This window comes from Hypanus sabinus, chromosome 24 (assembly GCF_030144855.1).
Source record: "Hypanus sabinus isolate sHypSab1 chromosome 24, sHypSab1.hap1, whole genome shotgun sequence".
Classification (NCBI taxonomy): Eukaryota; Metazoa; Chordata; class Chondrichthyes; order Myliobatiformes; family Dasyatidae; genus Hypanus; species Hypanus sabinus.
In genome coordinates this window covers 5,743,547-5,761,812 of record NC_082729.1, presented here as the reverse complement: position 1 = coordinate 5,761,812, position 18,266 = coordinate 5,743,547, and the positions used below count along the sequence as shown (strand labels likewise).

Here is an 18,266-nt window from a genome sequence, read left to right as displayed (position 1 = left end):
GCTGGTGAACCTGACATCAGCAGTGGAAAAGTTTTTGGAAGGTATTCTAAGGGACTCAATATACGAGTATTTAAGTAGACATGGACTGATTAAGGATAGTCAGCATGACATTGTGCGTGGTAGGTCAGGTCAAACCAATCTTGTAGAGCTTTTCAAGGATGTTACCAGGAGAGTGGATGAAGGCAAGGCAGTGGATGTTGTCTACGTGGGCTCTAGTAATGCATTAGACAAAGTCCTGCATGAGAGGCTGGTCAAGATGACGTAATAAATTGGATGAGACATTGGCTTTGTGGGGGAAGCCAGAGAGAGGTAGTAGATGGTTGCCTCTCGAACTGGAGTTCTGACTAGTGGATTGCCACATGGATCAGTGCTAAATCTATTCTTGTTTGTCATCCATATCAACAATCTGAAGAATAATGCGGCAGATCTGCAGATGACACCAAGATTAGGGGCGTAGTGGAGAGTGAGGCAGACCATCAGAGCTTGCAGCAGGATCTGGACCAGCTGGAAAAATGGGCTAAAAAAAATGGCAGGTGGAATTTAATATAGAGAAGTACGAGATGTTGCACCGGTAGGACCAACCAGGGTAGGTCTTACACAGTGAACGGTAGGGCACTGAGGAGTGCAGAAGAATGAAGGTCCATATTTAAAAGCGTCACAGGTAGGGTCGTAAAGAAAGCTTTTGGCACATTGGCCTTCACAAATGAGTACAGGCCATGGGATGCTATGTCGAAGTTGTGTAAGACCTAATTTGGAGTATTATGCGCAGTTTTGGTCACCTACCTACAGGAAAGGTATAAATAAGGTTAAAAAGTACAGAGGAAATGTTGCTGGGTCTGGTTAATGGTAGTGGTCCATGGAGCAAAAAGAGATTGGGAACCCCTGGGGTAGAAGAACACTCATTGACTGAGAAGCAGCTTCATTCCCACCGCCATCAGATTTCCGAACGCTCCGTGAAACTGAGTTTGTCTTTTTGCATGAAGTATTCTGATAATTAATAGTCATTTCTGTGCCTCTGCGCTATGCTGCTGCCACAAAACAGATTTCATGTCACATAGGCTCATAATAATCAACCTGAAACAAGAGAAAGTCTGCAAAATGCTGCAATTAATAAACATGTTCCTGATTCTCAGCTGGCAAGAACCAACAGTGGCTGGAAAAGTCTGAGGCAGAAATCGCTCAGTGTTGGTTTTAAAAGGACAATCTACCACTCATTGCCCACAGCTCAGACTTTCCAATATTAGGATCTACTGCCCGAGACTAATTTTTGTACAGTACTGTGCAAAGCTCTTAGGTATATATAACCAGGGTGTCTAAGACTTTTGCTCTGTTCTCTGTTTCTCAAGGCGGAGGGTGAGTTTTGTAAATCTGGCGGGAGCAAAGCTTGTTGAGAATGGTGCTGTGGGAGGGGTGAGGGACAGGTGGCAGAGATGGAGTGCCAGGGCCAGGGAGAAAAGACACACCCAGCCCTGGGGCAAGGTCATTCGATTCCGAACAACTGATTTATTGATCATTACAGAATGTCTCTCTGGTGCTTCCGCTCCCTCCCCACAGACTTGTGCACAGCACTCTATGCATGAAATGAAGTGCTACAGGGAAGAGTTAGAACAAAGGCAGGCTTGTTACATAGTGGGTGGAATTTGCAAGATATTCAAAACATTTCAATGTTATTCTGAAATACAGAAAACAGAAACTGTCAAGTCCCTCAGTGTCTGAAAATACAGCTGGCACAAACATGTCATTTGATACATCGACCACTGGAAAGCAGAAATGTAGAACAGGGCGACACGATACCATAAGGAGCACCAGAACTTCTTTTATACAAAATCAAATTACTGCTGGCATAGCACAGGAAATTTGCAGGTTGAGTCAGTGGTGAGGAGGGCAAATGCAATGTTAGAATTCATTTCGAGAGGGCTGGAATATAAAAACAATGATGTAATGTGGAGGCTTCATAAAGCACAGGTGAGGCTTCGTTTGGAATACTGTGAGCAGTTTTAGGCCCCTTATCTAAGAAAGGATGTGCTGACACCTGAAAGGGTTCAAAAGAGGTTCACAAAAACGATTCTGGGATCGATAGGCTTGTCATATGAGGAGTGCTTGATGGCTCTGGGCCTGTACTCACTGGAATACAGAAAATTGAGGGGTGACCTCATTTTTTAAACTTCCCAGCTCTTTACTTCACTTCCCCTCTCTTGGTTTCACCTATCACCTACCACCTTGTACTTCTTCCTCCCCTCCTCCCACCTTCTTACTCTGACTTCTCCTCTTCCTTGCCAGTCCTGGCCTGTCATCTGTTTACTCTTTGTCCTGTTGCCTGACCTGCTAGTCCCTCCAGCATTTTGTGTGTGTTGAAAAGCCTCAATGGAGTGGATGTGGAGGAGATGTTTCCTATGGCGGGGCAGCCTAAACCCAGAATACAAAGCCTCAGAATATAGGAGCGTCCTTTTAGAACGGAGACGACGAAGAATTTCTCTAGCCAGAGAGCGGCGAATCTGTGGAATTCATCAGCACAGGCAGCTGTGGAGGCCAAGTCACCATGAGAAGCTGATAGATACTGAGGAATTTGCTGTGGTGCACTGGTGGGACTTGCAACAAAAACAATATCCAATAATTATAAAGAAAAAGAATTACATAAAATGTAAATTTAGACATTAAAGTATGGATCTGGAATAAAATGTATATAAATACATAAATATACCAGGACACCTCAAGGAGTGGTGCCCCAAAATGGGTGTGTCCATCATTAAGGACCCCCACCACACAGGACGTGCCCTCTTTTCACTGCTACCATCCGGGAGGAGGTACAGGAGCCTGAAGACACACACTCAATGATTCAGGAACAGCCTCTTCTGAATGGACATTGAATCCATGAACACTACATCACTACTTTTTCTTTCTTCCACTTTTAGCACAATTTTTATAATATATATACATATGCAAACACAACACACACATGCCTGGGAAGGCAGTTCACCTAAGAGAGAGAAAGCTCTGATTTCAAACCTCCGCTGCCTTGCGGCCATACCCACTCATGGGAGAGGCTTCGGGAGTAAACCCCGAGGACAAATCCGGAGCCGGGGTCCCTAAGGCAGTCTGACGTTGCCTTCAGCCTCGTTCTGGCAACTTCTGCAACGTCACTGGTGCCAAGCTGTATCGGCCCTTGCCCTTCCCTTGGACAACATCGATGACGTGGAGAGGGGAGACTTGCTGCCGGTCTTCCATACAACCCTGCCCAGGGGAGGATAAGACGTTCCAGGCGCAAATCCATGGTCTCGCGAGACTAACAGATGCCATCTCTCACACTCTCTCACACACACACACACACACACACACACACACACACACAATTCTCCTGCCGTCTCCCTGCAACCTTTGACACCCTTACTAATCCAGAACCTATTAACCTCTAACCTCTGCCTTAAATACGCCTTAAAGACTTGGTCTTGATGGAGAGGAATAAACAGCCATCTTTTTCCCACAATGCTGCTCGACCTGCTGAGTTCCTCCAGTATCTTGTGTGTGCTGCTCAAGATTTCCAGCATCTGCAGAATCTCTTCTAAATATTGCCTCTGTCTTTCTCTTAAATATGTAGGTCCTTAATCTTAAACAGGGAGCCCCACTGCCAAAACCTCACAATATCCATCTTGCCAATACCCAACAGGATGGATTTGTGCAGAAAACTTCCTGGGCAGTTACCCAGGACTTTTACTAACAGCTCGCAGTTCTAGTCTGGAGTTTTCACATTTGGATTCATTTGTCTTACAAACAATCCTGTGCAGAAGTCTCAGGCACATATATATTGCTGGGTGCCTAAGATTTTACACAGTACTGTAGTAATTTTATGCATTGCACTGTACTGCTGCAAAAAAAAAAATCATGTCATGTGAGTGATGATAAACCTGATTCTGATATGGGTCACAATTGTGGATTGAGAGTGGGAAGAGGGGAATCGCAGTAGGGAAAAGGGGAAGGGAGAGGGGAGGGAATGGGAAGCACCAGAGAGACATTTTGTAATGATCAATAAACCAATTGTCTGGAATTAAGTGACCCTGCCTGGTGTCTCAGAGTTGGGTATGTCTACACCTGCGCCAAACCCCTACCCCTGGCACTCCTTCTCTGCCACCTGTCCCACACCCCTCCCACGGCGCTCCACCCTCACCCTTCCCAACTTCCTTTACTCGCACCAGACTTACAAACTCAATCTCTATTACAGGTTGACAAATACAGTACTGTGCTAAAGTCTTAGGCTCATTAGCTATACGTATGCGCATAAGGCATCACACGCACTTTGAAACATACAGTTGCGGTAACAACCACACAACCTCAGGATGTGCTGGGGGCAGCCCGCAAGTGGGCCGCCACACATTCTGGCACCGACATAGCGTATCCAAAGGCATGCCAGTACATCACAGGACACAACAGCAACTCAGCAAATCTATAGAATAACTAGAACAGAACCAATGAAAGATCAACCAGAGTGCAGAGGACAACAAACTCTGCAAATTTGAATATAAAGACATTGTAGCGGTGTGCTACAAACAGCGCTAAAATTACGACACGGAGTCGGTAACTGCAGTCGAAGGAAAAACTTTATTCGAAAACTTCAGCCTCACTTTTAAGCCTCTGTCAACCGGCCCCCCATGGCGAAGAGGCTCCAAAGCTCTGTGCTCGCAAACCCCCGTAGGCTATCTAATTGTGAGTCGGTTCACATACGCTAGGAAATGAGCCGCCACATAACCCCCCCCCAGAACCGGCGATACACCCCCCAATGTCCACAGCCTGGGCCAGAACCTGCTTGGGAGGTCGGCCTCTGCGCCGAGGCGCCGGAAACTCGGCCAGTTGCGCCAGGTCCACATGGGCCGGCTTGAGGCGGTCCACCGTGAAAACCTCCTCCTTCCCCCCAACGTCCAGCACGAACGTGGACCCGTTGTTCCGGAGCACCGTAAACGGCCCCTCGTATGGCCGCTGCAGCGGTGGCCGATGCCCGCCCCTTCGTACAAACACAAACTTACAGTTCCGTAGGTCTTTGGGTACGCAGGTCGGGTGCCGCCCATGCTGTGAAGTGGGTATGGGGGCCAGGTTACCGAGCTTCTCGCGAAGTCTGCCCAGGACTGCAGCGGGTTCTTCCTCTTGCCCCCTTGGGGCTGGTAGGAACTCCCCGGGGACGGCCAGGGGCGCGCCGTATACCAACTCGGCCGACGAGGCGTGCAGGTCGTCCTTGGGCGCTGTGCGGATGCCGAGAAGGACCCAGGGAAGCTCGTCCGCCCAGTTGGCTCCTCGCAGGCGGGCCATGAGGGCCGACTTCAGGTGACGGTGGAAACGCTCCACTAGCCCGTTCGACTGTGGGTGGTAGGCAGTGGTGTGGTGCAGCTGAGTCCCCAAAAGGCTGGCCATAGCTGACCACAGGCTGGAGGTGAACTGGGCGCCTCTGTCGGAGGTAATGTGGGCCGGTACACCAAAGCGGGATATCCAGGTGGCGATCAGGGCTCGGGCGCAAGATTCGGAGGTGGTGTCGGTGAGCGGGACCGCCTCTGGCCATCTTGTGAACCGGTCCACGATAGTCAGGAGGTAACGCGCTCCGCGCGACACTGGCAGGGGGCCCACGATATCCACATGAATGTGGTCGAAACGCCGGTGGGCGGGATGGAACTGCTGCGGTGGGGCTTTGGTGTGCCGCTGAACCTTGGCCGTCTGGCAGTGCATGCACGTCCTGGCCCATTCACTGACCTGTTTGCGGAGTCCGTGCCAAACGAACCTGCTGGAAACCATCCGGACAGTTGTCCGGATGGAGGGATGCGCCAAGTTATGAATGGAGTCGAAAACACGTCGCCGCCAGGCTGCGGGGACGACCGGACGGGGCTGGTTGGTGGCGACGTCACAGAGTAGGGTCCTCTCACCTGGGCCCACGGGGAAGTCCTGGAGCTGCAAACCAGAGACTGCAGTCCTGTAACTCGGAATCTCCTCATCTACCTGCTGTGCCTCTGCCAGTGCCTCAAAGTCTACCCCTTGGGAAAGGGCATGAACGGTAGGGCGAGAGAGCGCATCCGCCACGACATTGTCCTTACCCGAGACGTGCCGGACATCCGTTGTGTATTCAGAGATGTAGGACAGGTGGCGTTGCTGGCGGGATGACCAGGGGTCGGATGCTTTCGTAAACGCAAAGGTAAGCGGTTTGTGGTCCGTGAACGCGGTGAAGGGCCGACCTTCTAGGAAGTACCTGAAATGCCGGATTGCCAGGTAGAGCGCCAACAGTTCCCGGTCAAAAGCACTGTACTTGAGCTTGGGTGGCCGCAGGTGTTTGCTGAAAAACGCCAGGGGTTGCCAGCGACCTGCGATGAGCTGCTCCAGCACCCCACCGACTGCCGTGTTTGATGCGTCCACTGTGAGGGCGGTAGGGGTGTCCATTCTGGGATGTACTAGCATTGCGGCGTCAGCCAAAGCTTCCTTCGTTTGAACGAAAGCGGCGGCGGACTCCTCGTCCCAGGTAATGTCCTTGCTCGGACCCGACATCAGGGCGAACAGGGGGCGCATGATCCGGGCAGCTGAAGGGAGGAAGCGGCGGTAGAAATTGACCATACCTACGAATTCCTGAAGGCCTTTGACCGTGGTGGGTCGGGGGAAGTGGCGGACCGCATCTACCTTAGCGGGCAGAGGGGTTGCCCCGTCTTTAGTAATCCTGTGGCCCAGGAAGTCAATGGTATCAAGTCCGAACTGGCATTTGGCAGGGTTAATTGTAAGACCGTACTCACTCAGTCGGGCGCAGAGTTGACGGAGGTGGGACAGATGCTCCTGACGACTGCCGCTGGCTATGAGGATGTCATCCAAATAGATGAACGCGAAGTCCAGGTCCCGTCCCACCGCGTCCATTAACCGCTGGAACGTCTGTGCGGCATTCTTCAGGCCGAACGGCATGCGGAGGAACTCGAAGAGGCCAAACGGGGTGATGAGAGCCGTCTTGGGGACGTCGTCAGGATGCATCGGGATTTGATGGTACCCTCGGACAAGGTCGACCTTGGAGAAGATCCGGGCGCCGTGCAGGTTTGCCGCAAAGTCCTGAATGTGCGGCACAGGGTAGCGGTCCGGTGTGGTAGCCTCGTTCAGCCTGCGGTAGTCGCCGCACGGTCTCCAGCCCCCCGTCGCTTTGGGCACCATGTGCAGGGGGGAAGCCCAGGGGCTGTCGGACCGCCGGATGATCCCCAATTCCTCCATTCTCTGGAACTCCTCCTTCGCCAGTCGGAGCTTGTCCGGGGGAAGCCGCCGAGCACGGGCATGGAGGGGTGGTCCCTGTGTCGGGATGTGGTGCTGTACGCCGTGCCTGGGCATGGCTGCTGTGAACTGCGGTGCCAGAACCGATGGGAACTCCGCCAGGACCCTGGTGAAGTCGTTGTCGGACAGCGTGATGGAGCCGAGGTGAGGGGCTGGCAACTGGGCCGCGCCCAGGGAGAACGTCTGAAAGGTCTCGGCGTGTACCAGTCTCTTCCTGGGCAGGTCAACCAGCAGGCTGTGAGCTCGCAAAAAATCCGCACCCAGAAGCGGTTGGGCTACGGCGGCCAGTGTGAAGTCCCACGTGAACTGGCTGGGGCCGAACTGTAGCTGCACCTGACGGGTGCCATAGGTCCTTACTGTGCTGCCATTCACGGCCCTCAGGGGGGGACCCGGTGCCCTGCTGCGAGTGTCGTAACTTGTCGGAGGTAAAACGCTGACCTCAGCCCCAGTATCGACCAAAAAGCGGCGTCCCGACCTGCTATCCCACACATACAGGAGGCTATCCCGATGGCCAGCCGCCGTAGCCATCAGCGGCGGCTGGCCCTGGCGTTTCCCTGGCGTTTCCCTGGCGTTTCCCGTTGCAGGGCGGGCGGCAACGGCGGGCTTCTGCGCCCCACCGCTGGTGGTAGAAGCACCAGTGGTCATTGGGCCGGGGGTTAGTGGGCTCTGCGGCCGGGCCTGGACTGGTTTGCTGCCGGGAGCGTGGCTGGGTGATCTGTGCGATGGACGCCCCGCTCACCTTTTTGGCGTTCCACAGCAAGTCCGCCCGGGCTGCCACCTTCCGGGGGTCACTGAAATCCGCGTCGGACAGCAGCAGGCGTATGTCCTCGGGCAGCTGCTCCAGGAATGCCTGCTCAAACATGAGGCCTGTGTGTCCCTCGGCCAGAGACAACATCTCGTTCATTAAAGCCGATGGAGGTCTGTCGCCCAAGCCATCCAGGTGCAGTAAACGGGCAGCCCGCTCGCGCCGTGAGAGTCCGAAAATCCTGAGGAGCAGGGCTTTGAATTCCGTGTACTTGCCGTCTGCCGGGGGCGACTGTACGAACTCCGCGACCTGGGCAGCTGTGTCCTGGTCGAGGGAGCCCACCACGTAGTAGAAGCGGGTGTCTTCTGAGGTGATCCGGCGAACGTGGAATTGGGCTTCGGCTTGCTGGAACCATAGGTCCGGGCGCTGTGTCCAGAAACCCGGCAGTTTCAACGAAACCGCATGAACAGAGGCGGCGTCGGTCATTTCTGGTCCAAAAATCGTTTGGACCGTCGGGGTCACCAATTGTAGCGGTGTGCTACAAACAGCGCTAAAATTACGACACGGAGTCGGTAACTGCAGTCGAAGGAAAAACTTTATTCGAAAACTTCAGCCTCACTTTTAAGCCTCTGTCAACCGGCCCCCCATGGCGAAGAGGCTCCAAAGCTCTGTGCTCGCAAACCCCCGTAGGCTATCTAATTGTGAGTCGGTTCGCATACGCTAGGAAATGAGCCGCCACAACATAACAATTAACAAGAGTATGAAATAACAAGATAAAGAGTTCTTAAAGTGAGATCATTAGTTGTGGGAACTTCTCAATGAATCAGTGTAATTATCTTCTTTTGTTCAGGAGCCTGCTAGGTGTGGGGTGGCAACTGTTCTTGAACCTGGAGGTCAGAGTCCTGGAACACTTGTACCTTCTCCCTGAAGGCTTTCGACTTCCAAGACATCGACAAACCTTCAGCCTCTGGTCTTCAGTATCAAACACTAGATTAGCCAATGATGGGATCTGAACTCTGGGTGTGGATGACCTCATCCAGTGGAACCCCTGCACTTGAAATACAGAGAAAGCAGCATCCATCATCAGAGACCCTCTCCATCCAGGTCATACTCTTTTCTCACTGCTGCCATCAGGAAGGTGGTGTAGGAGCCTCAGGACTCACTCCACCAGGTTTGGGAACTGTTATTACCCCTCAACCATCAGGCTCTTAAACCAAAGGGAATAACATCACTCAATGTCACTTGCCCCATCATTGAAATGTTCCCACAACCTGTGGACTCACTTTGAAGGACTCTTCAGGGGTGAAGGAGGGTGGAACTGGACTCTCTGACGGTGGTGTCTGAAAAGAGGATGCTGTCCAAGTTGCATGCCATCTTGGACGATGACTCCCATCCACTTCATAATGTACTGGTTAGGCACAGGAGTACATTCAGCCAGAGACTCATTCCACCGAGATGCAACACTGAGCGTCATAGGAAGTCATTCCTGCCTGTGACCATCAAACTTTACAACTCCTCCCTCGGAGGGTCAGACACCCTGAGCCAATTGTTTGGTCCTGGACTTATTTCCACTGGGCATGATTAACATTATTATTTAATTATTTATGGTTTTATATTGCTTTATTTCTACACTATTCTTGGTTGGTGCGATTGCAATGAAATCCAATCTCCCTCGGGATCAATAAAGTATGTCTGTCTGTTCACCTCATGTTCTCAGTATTTATTGTTACCTGTTTGTATTATTGCTTCTTCTTTTTGTATTTGCCCAGTTTGTTGTCTTTTGCACACTGCTTGAACACCCAAGTTAGAGTGCTCTTTTATGGATTCTATAATGGTTATTATCCTATTATGGATTTATTGAGTACACCCACAAGAAAATGAATCTCAGGGTTGTCCACGGTGACATATACAGTATGTACTTTGATAATAAATTTACTTTGAACTTTGAAATGCCGTTGGGAGACTTGAAGGAATAAGACCTTCTATTTAGCGGTGTGATCTTTGCAAAAACTGGCGTGAAATCGGGAAGAAAACATTTGGATTGGCAACTGGTTCAATGTAAATCTGTTTTCAGGTAGCAACGAGGCACTGTATTCAATGCCTGAGCTTTCAGTAAAGATAAACATGGAACAGTGTAGACCCTATGGCCCAGTCTGTTGGGCTGACATTTTAACCTACTTCAACGTCAATCTAACCCTTTTCTCCCACATCACCCTCCATTTTTCTATTATCCAAGGGCCTCAGAGTGTCCTGAATGCCCCTCATGTAGGATGGCACAGTTGCGTAGTGGTTAGCACAATGCTTCACAGTACAGACGACCCAGGCTCGATTCCCGTCACTGCCTGTAAGGAGTTTGTACGTTCTCCCCGTGACTTTCCTCCGGGTGCTCCGATTTCCTCCCACAGTCCAAAGATGTACCAGCTGGTCATTGTAAATTGTCCCGTGACTGGGCTAGGATTAAATCAGGGGACTGCGGGCCTATTCCGTGCTGTATCTCAACAAATAAATACAACTTGCCTCGACCAACAGCCCTGGCAGTGCGATACACACACCCACCACTCTCTGTGTAAGATAATTTACCTCTCACATCCCCCCCTTATGATCTCCTCCAACCACCTGTAAGCTGGATAACTAGAAAGGGAAAACAGAAATTGCATATGCAGACAGCCAGGAGCAAAGTGCAACCTGAAGAATTATAGTGTTGTCCCTTTCCTTTCTCTTTATTCCACATTTCGGTGTCACACGCGATTCCAGTGCATGTGGATCCAGGGCTCTGAGCGAACAGGCACAGGTCTTTTTCTTGACGAGATTAAACAAAATCCAATTCCTGGATCCCAGTGAATGCTTGACTTCCCTCGGACCCTAATGAGATTGCTGTGCCGAGAGTGCTGGTTTTAAACTAGAAAACAGATTGAATTTGAAATGCTTCACTTCCCATAGTGAGTGCACTTATGAATATTAACCAGGTAAAGATAGATAGCCAGGTATTTTTTTATCTTTTTCCTCTAAATATTAATAAGCTCATTGTTCTCACACCCCCGCCCTTGCATTTACAAAACCTTAATTTAGAGATAGCAAGCCAGACTTTTGAGTTAAAACCCAGCCGGCTCCTTGCACGCTTTCCATCCACACCAGGTTGAGCGTCCAGCTAGCAACTCTGCCTTGGGGAAAAAACAGACAAATGCTAAGATGTCGCCCAAAGCTCCACAAGGCAGGGAAATAAATAAATAAGTACTCATTTGGAGCTACAGCGCGGAACAAGCCTTTCAGGACAACAAGCCTACGTCGCCCAATTTTATGCTCGTGTGAACAATTAAACTGCCAACTTCTGAATTCCAGCGAGTACAGGCCCAGAGGATCCTTTCCTCCCACAGATTCTCCTCAGCCCTCTGAGCACCTCCAGCAGTTTGTCACTTTATTTACTTATTGAGATGCATTGCGGAGTAGGCTGTTCCGGCCCTTTGAGCCTAACCGTGGACAATTTACAATGACCAATTTACCAATCACCCACTGGTACGTCTTTGGACTGTGGGAGGAAACTAGAGCACCCAGAGGAAAGCCACCAGGTCACAAGGAGAGCATACAAGTTCTTTACAGGCAGCGGTGGGAATTGAACCTGAGTCGCTTGGTAATGTAAAGCATTGTGCTAACCGCTACGTTACCATGCCGACGACAGTGGCTAAAATGCAGCAGATGCCGAAAGTCCAAAATAAATTCAAACTCGGTGGGGGAGGGTGGGGGCTGTTGGCGCTGTCAGAGGCAGTTAATATTTTAGGTTAAAGATCTCTCCTAAGAATGATTCATCAATTGTGATGAAGGGGTTTTGACCCGACACGTTAATCTCCTTTCTGGCAGCACAGGTACTGACTTGGTGCTGTGCGGCTCTCCTCTGATAACTCTGTGAAGAAGCATAACAAAAAGGACACCATCTTAAAAAAAAAACTCCTAAAAAGCCAAAGGGACGGGAGCAATGGAATTGAAAGATCACTGAAGATCAGGACCGAAGCCAGCAAGCGGGGGTGGGTGAGGGGATGACAATATAAACACGGGCAGCCCCAGAGAGAAACACCACCAACTGCTCACTGAGGACATCACCTCGACTGGTGCTGAAACACCTGCCATCTAACTGTCAAGCTTGACAGACACCGCAACATCAACCACTACCACCGTCCTAAACTTGATACTCCATTTAAGATACTGTCACGGGATGAGGACTAGTTTAATGAACAGGTAACAAAAGTGGGATAAAATTAATCTAGAGTCAGTGAGACACTCCCGGGATTCTGAATATTCATGGTCTGCATCATTAATCCTGACTAAAATTTGCTGATGATACAAACCTCAGTGGTCACGTGGGCTGTGAGGCTCAAGGGAGATGTATACAAGATAAAGGACTGGACCGGGACCCAGCAGATAGAAGAATGCAGAGATATGTGGTGGAGACACAGGAAGGTAGCGTAATTATTTCAAACAGTGAGACGGAGAGGTGTTGGTGTTCAGAGTAGCCTCAATACCCTTGCATGTCAACCATCTACAATTAACTTACACGATCGGCAAGCAACTAGGAAGAAAACCAGAATGGTGGCCTTGGTTGCGCTGCCGGTTTAAGATGGTGCTGGTGAAGCGCAGCGACAACTTTCTGGCAGCAAACAAATCTACTATTTTATTAATCACACTTTCTCTCGGATACAATCGCTGTAATCAACAGCCTTTCAGAGTTGACCTTTGAACCACCTGTATGACCTGGCATTTTTGCCGTGTGAGCCGAAGTCTCGGAGGATGGTTGTGGGGTGGCGTGTACAGGCCGAATCGAGACGTAGGGCCCGGGTCCAAGAGTGAGGAGCAAGCTGACGTTTGACCAATTTAAGTGCTGGGCCAGATTGGACAGGTCAGTCGTGGGCTAAATCGAGACAGCAGGTCCCACATCTGAGAGAGTATGACAGCGGCAGGTCCTAGGTCCGAGAGTGAGGAGTGACCCGCTGTTTTGTCTTTTCAAGCGCCAGGATAGATTGAAAAGGTCAGGGTGTCAGGGCTGGAGGAAAGGGATGGGCTGTTGTTCAGCTCGCTGCTCCTCCAGGTTTACTCATCTTTGCACTGAGCTGAGGCTGTGGCCTTCAGCTAACAGGCTCCTAGATCAGCTGTGACTAGCTTCACGGCTGCAGACTCACTTTCCTGAACTTCGGTTCTGAATGTTATTTGCTTACTTTTACTGTTTGCACGATTTTATTCCTGCTCGTTGGGTGTTTTATGGTCTTCTTTTTTAAATGGGTTCTCTTGGGTTTCTTTCTTTTGTGGTTGCCTACACAGAGATGAATCTCAAGGTTGTATGTAGTAAACGTGCTTAGATAATAAATGTACTTGGAGCTTCTTGAACTTTGAAAACAAGACGGGGTCCAGAGGAGGTTCATGAGAATGATCCCAGAAAAAAAAGGGTTAATGTATGAGGAGCGCTCGATGGCTCTGGGCCTGTCCTCGCTGGACTTCAGAAGAATGCGGGGGAGGGGGGGGAGGATCTCATTGAAACATTCAAAGGCCTAGATGAAGTGGATGTGGACAGGATGATTCCTATAGTGGGGGAGTCTAGGACCAGAGGACACATCCCCACAGAATACAAGGACATCCCTATACAGCAGCAATGAGGAGGAATTTATTTAGTCAGAAGTTAGTGAATCTGAGGAATTCATTGCCACAGTCAGACATAGCGGCCAAGTCATTGGGTATATTGGGGTAGAGGGGAAAAATAAAATAACCATGAGCGAATAGCAGAGCAGAATTGATGGGCCGAAAGGCCTAATTCTGTCCCAAGGTCTCAGTGATATCTTGTTCCTTTACAGAGAGCTCCAGCACACATCTGACGAAGGGTCTTCAAACCCCAAATCTTATCTCCATTTTACTTCCCACAGTAATGGTATTAAAAACATTTTAGTTCTTGCTCTGAAAAACTGTGTACAGAGAATGCAGTGAGGATTCACCAGAGCGATGGCGAAACTTGTTGTGTGAGAGGAAACAGCCTAGGCCTGCACTTGTTCTGGAGATGATTTTGTTGAAAACACCACAGCCCTGAATGACTTACACACACGAACTGCCGGAGGAACTCGGCAAGTCAGGCAGCAGTTTTGGAGGGGAAGAAGCAGGCAGTGTTCCGGAGTGAGACTCATCACCACTTTTGGCTCGCACCACCAGGTTCGAGAACAGTCACTACCCCGCAACCATCAGTGTCTTGAACAAAAGGGGATAACTACACTCACTTGCCCATCCATTGAGATGTTCCAACATCCAATCATCTCATTTTAAGGACTCTTTATCTCATCAGCGCATGTTCTCGTTATTTATTGTTACTTTTTTATATTTGCACAGCTTGTTGTCTTTTATGCTCGACTGGATCTTCCATTTATCCAGTTAGTTACTATAGCAGGATCAATGATACTTGAAGGTTGTGTTCAACGAAACCTCGAGTGACCGCCTTGGACATGTCTCTTGCGATCACAAGGCCCTGTTGCACATCGATATAGTGAGGTGCTGAAGGCCTCCTTTCATTCTTTGGTGGTGAGATAGGCAACGAGGCAGCAGCATGGCCTCAGTTGTAGCACGGACTAGGCCTCAAACCGCGGGCTTGCCAGCTGCTGCCGTCCAGGTGAGTAGACATCAGAGGTGCCGTAGTGTGGCATCCGTGCTCCTTCGGGAGCTGGCCTCTCCCGCTGGTGCTGTCCCCCAGTGTTCAACCAGTGGACTGACAAGCTGGATTGCCGGGAGCCCTACCATCAATTTGCTTGCTACCCAGGGACTTGGACCATACAGTGTTTTCTTGCAAACAATGTGTGTTCCTTCTCTCTCTCACTTTTTGAATGCACGATTTGCACCTTGGCCCCAGAGAAATACTATCTTATTCGACTGTATCCATGTATGGTGTGATTGATAATTAAACTTGATTTTATTTGTTTTTTATTCCGTAAATGTGCTGAGCATGCTCACAGGTAAATGAATCTCAGGGCTGTACTATATATGTACACTGATAATAATAATTACTTTGAACATAGGTCCTGATGAAGGATCGCACCCTGAAATGTCACCTGTTTATTCTGCTCCACAGACGCTATCTGATCTGCTGAGTTCCTTCAGCATTTTGCATGGGCTGCTCAGGAGTTCCAGCATCTGCTGAATCTCCTGTGTTCCTGACAGGCTTGTCAAGGTGGATGCAAGGTGCTTTTCCGCATTTGAGGGTTACAATATACTTATAGCCATTCAGAAGATAATTTTCCCATTAAAAAATGGGAAACATTAGAAATACCAGAGGTGGGGGGGGGGGTGGTAGAGGCTCAGGTGTCAAGTATATTTAAGGCAGAGGTTGATGGTCTGATAAGGAGAGCATGAGGAGATAGAGTTAACAGAATAGGTGATATAAAGATAACACATCAGCTCTGATCTCAGTGAACAGTGGGCTAGGTGCAGGAGGCTGAATGGCCTAGACCCAATTACTGTTTGTTATGTTATGGCCCAAATTCTGTCATTTGAAGATTTGCTCATAACTTACAAACATCTTCAAGGAGCGGTGCCTCTAAAAGGTGGCACCCATCATTAAGGACGCCCATCACCCAGGGCATGCACTCTTCTCATTGCTATCATCAGGGAGGAGGTACAGAAGTCTGAAGGCACACACTCAATGATTCAGGAACAGCTTCTATCTTCTATCAGATTTCTAAATGGGCATTGAACCCATGAACACTACCTCACTACTTTTTAAAAAATTTTGAGACTATTTGATTTATCTATATATTGTGACATTCTAGGTGGGGGTGTGTTCGACAGCCCACCCCTGCATTTCTAATGACCAGTACTGTTTATTGTTCTTGTGTTAAAATGCTTTTGTGGGATTATGGTGGAAAGTTCATTTATTTATTGTTACATTTTAGCTTGGGTTATACAGTTACTTGCCCGTGTATTTTGTGGGTCACCCTAACGGTAACCAGGGTGTGTGATGGTCACCTCCCCCCCGTCGGTGTGAGACTGGTTGGGTTCACTCCCCAGGGTGCCCGGTCTGTTTTGTGTCTATCACAATAAAATGGTTGTTGAGTTAACGAGCTTCCTCTTCTCTCATCGTGGACCAAATGCTCGCCACAATATATTTACTTTAATTCAGCTTTTTTCCCTCTATTATTATGTGTTGCATTCTACTGTTGCCACAAAGACAACAAATCTCATGACATACGCTGGTGATATTAAACCTGATTCTGATTCTGAACCAACAGTTACCAGTTCATCCCAATGCATTCAATCTCCCAGGCAAGAAAGCTAAGTAGACACAAGAGTCAATGATGACTGATTAGCCTCTCCCTGGGCCAGCTAACACTCATCAAATCAGCTTGGACAGGTTTCATTTCTCACATCCTAGCTGCATAATTTCAACACACTTGGAAACCACAACGAGCCGCGCAGGATTTGGAATTTTTATTGCTGAGACCTACAACTGCTGTGATAAAAATTCCTGCAAACGGGTCAGGACTGAGGTGAGGGGACGTTTCTTCATTAAGAGAAATATAAATCTATGGACACAAAGGCATCTGCAGATGCTGGAATTCTAAGCAGCACGCTCATGATGCTAGAGGAACATTCTGCGCCTTGTGGACTTTATGCGCCAGGTTTAAAAAGCGACAGGGGCCTGTCAGGATTTGCCTGAAGAGCGGGAGACTGTGGAGTGAGTTGGTGACCGTTCCTTGTGGACTTTACGCACCAGTTTCAAAAAGTGACCGGGGCCCAGTCGGCACTTACCCGTGGAGCAGGAGGTCACGGAGTGTGTTGAAGAAATTGCCTTCTGGACTTTACGCACCAGGTTCAAAAAGCAAGTGGGACTTGTCCGCAGAGCAGGCGTTCACTTAGGCTACCAGCAACTTAGCAAGGGCCAATAAGAAGAAGCAAGGTTCGAACTGAGCAGCCATTTTTGGAGTGGACAGCATTAGAGTAGTCAGCCTCGGGCAAGAACAAGTGCAGGACAGCACTTAAGTGTGAGAAGTTAGAGGTTTAACAAGTGTAGGCAGGATGATAGATCAGGCAGTAGAATGCTGGTCCTGTGAGAGGTGCGATTCCAGGGTACCTAGCGGTCTCCCTGATGACTACAACTGCAGGAAGTGAACCCAAATTCAGCTCCTGACAAGGCCAACAGGATGAACTCACGACCATCCGGGAGGCTGAAAATCCGGGAGACCTTTACTGAGATTCTCAGGCCCAGAGCGCAGGCTCAGGAGAGTAGATGGGTGACCCACAGGAGGCGGTGGTGAGGAAGCGGTCAGTGTAGGGCCCTCCCCCTCAAAAACAAGTATACCCCTCTGGATACTGCTGAAGAGGGGGGGAGATAAACTATTAACAGCACAGTGGCAGCAACCAGGTCAGTGGCTCTGACGCTCATCAGGGAAGGGCAAAGTCGGGCAGTGACTGAGCGATAGGAGACTCCACAGTTAGGGGATGGACAGGAGATTCTGTGGCCGTGAAAGAGAAGTCAGGATGGGCCGCTGCCTTCCAGGTACTAGAGGCCAGGGGTGCACACTGACCCAGTGACATGTCTAGAAAGGGAACGAGGTCGTGCACAGCGAATATAGGGAGTTATGAAAGAGGCTGAAGAACATGGCTTCCAAGGGAGTAATCCAGGGAATAGTCAGGGCAGGAATAGGGTGATAGCACTGATGCAGGAGTGGCTGATGATGTAGTGCAGGGGGCAGAGTTCAGTTTTCTGGATCACTGGGATCTCTTCTGGGGAAGGTACGACCTGTACACTTGAACCCAAGGAAGACTAATATCCTTGTGGGCAGGTTTGCTAGAGCCGTTCCAGAGGGTTTAAACCAAGCTGGCAGGGAGGTGGGAACTGGAGTGACAGGGCCGAGGATGGGGCAGTTTGTTGGGAGACTGTGAGGAAGGATAGGCAGATGGCGGGCAAAATTGCAGCCAGTGGGATGAGTTGCAGTGTGACGTAGGACAAATGGAAGAGGGTGATGAATACAGGGCTGAAGGTGTTATGTTTGAATGCACAGTGTTTATGGATGATCTTGTAGTGCAGTTATTGATTGGCAGGTATGACGTTGTGGGCAACACTGGGTCATGGCTGAAAGAAGACTGTAATTGGGAGCTTAACATCCAAGGACACATGTTGTATCGAAAGGACAGGCAGGTGGGCAGAGGGAGTAGATGGCTCTGTTAGTAAAAAAAAAATGAAATCCAATTCTTAAAATGAGGTGACATAGAATTGTAAGATGCAGAATCCTTG

At 49.5% G+C, this 18,266-nt stretch overlaps 1 protein-coding gene across 8 annotated transcripts in view; it reads right to left on the bottom strand.

Annotated features, from left to right (window-relative positions):
• The window catches only part of LOC132380423 (polycomb protein SCMH1-like), a 211,319-nt gene that overhangs the window by 131,356 nt on the left and 61,697 nt on the right, over positions 1–18,266 (bottom strand). The window lies entirely within an intron of this gene.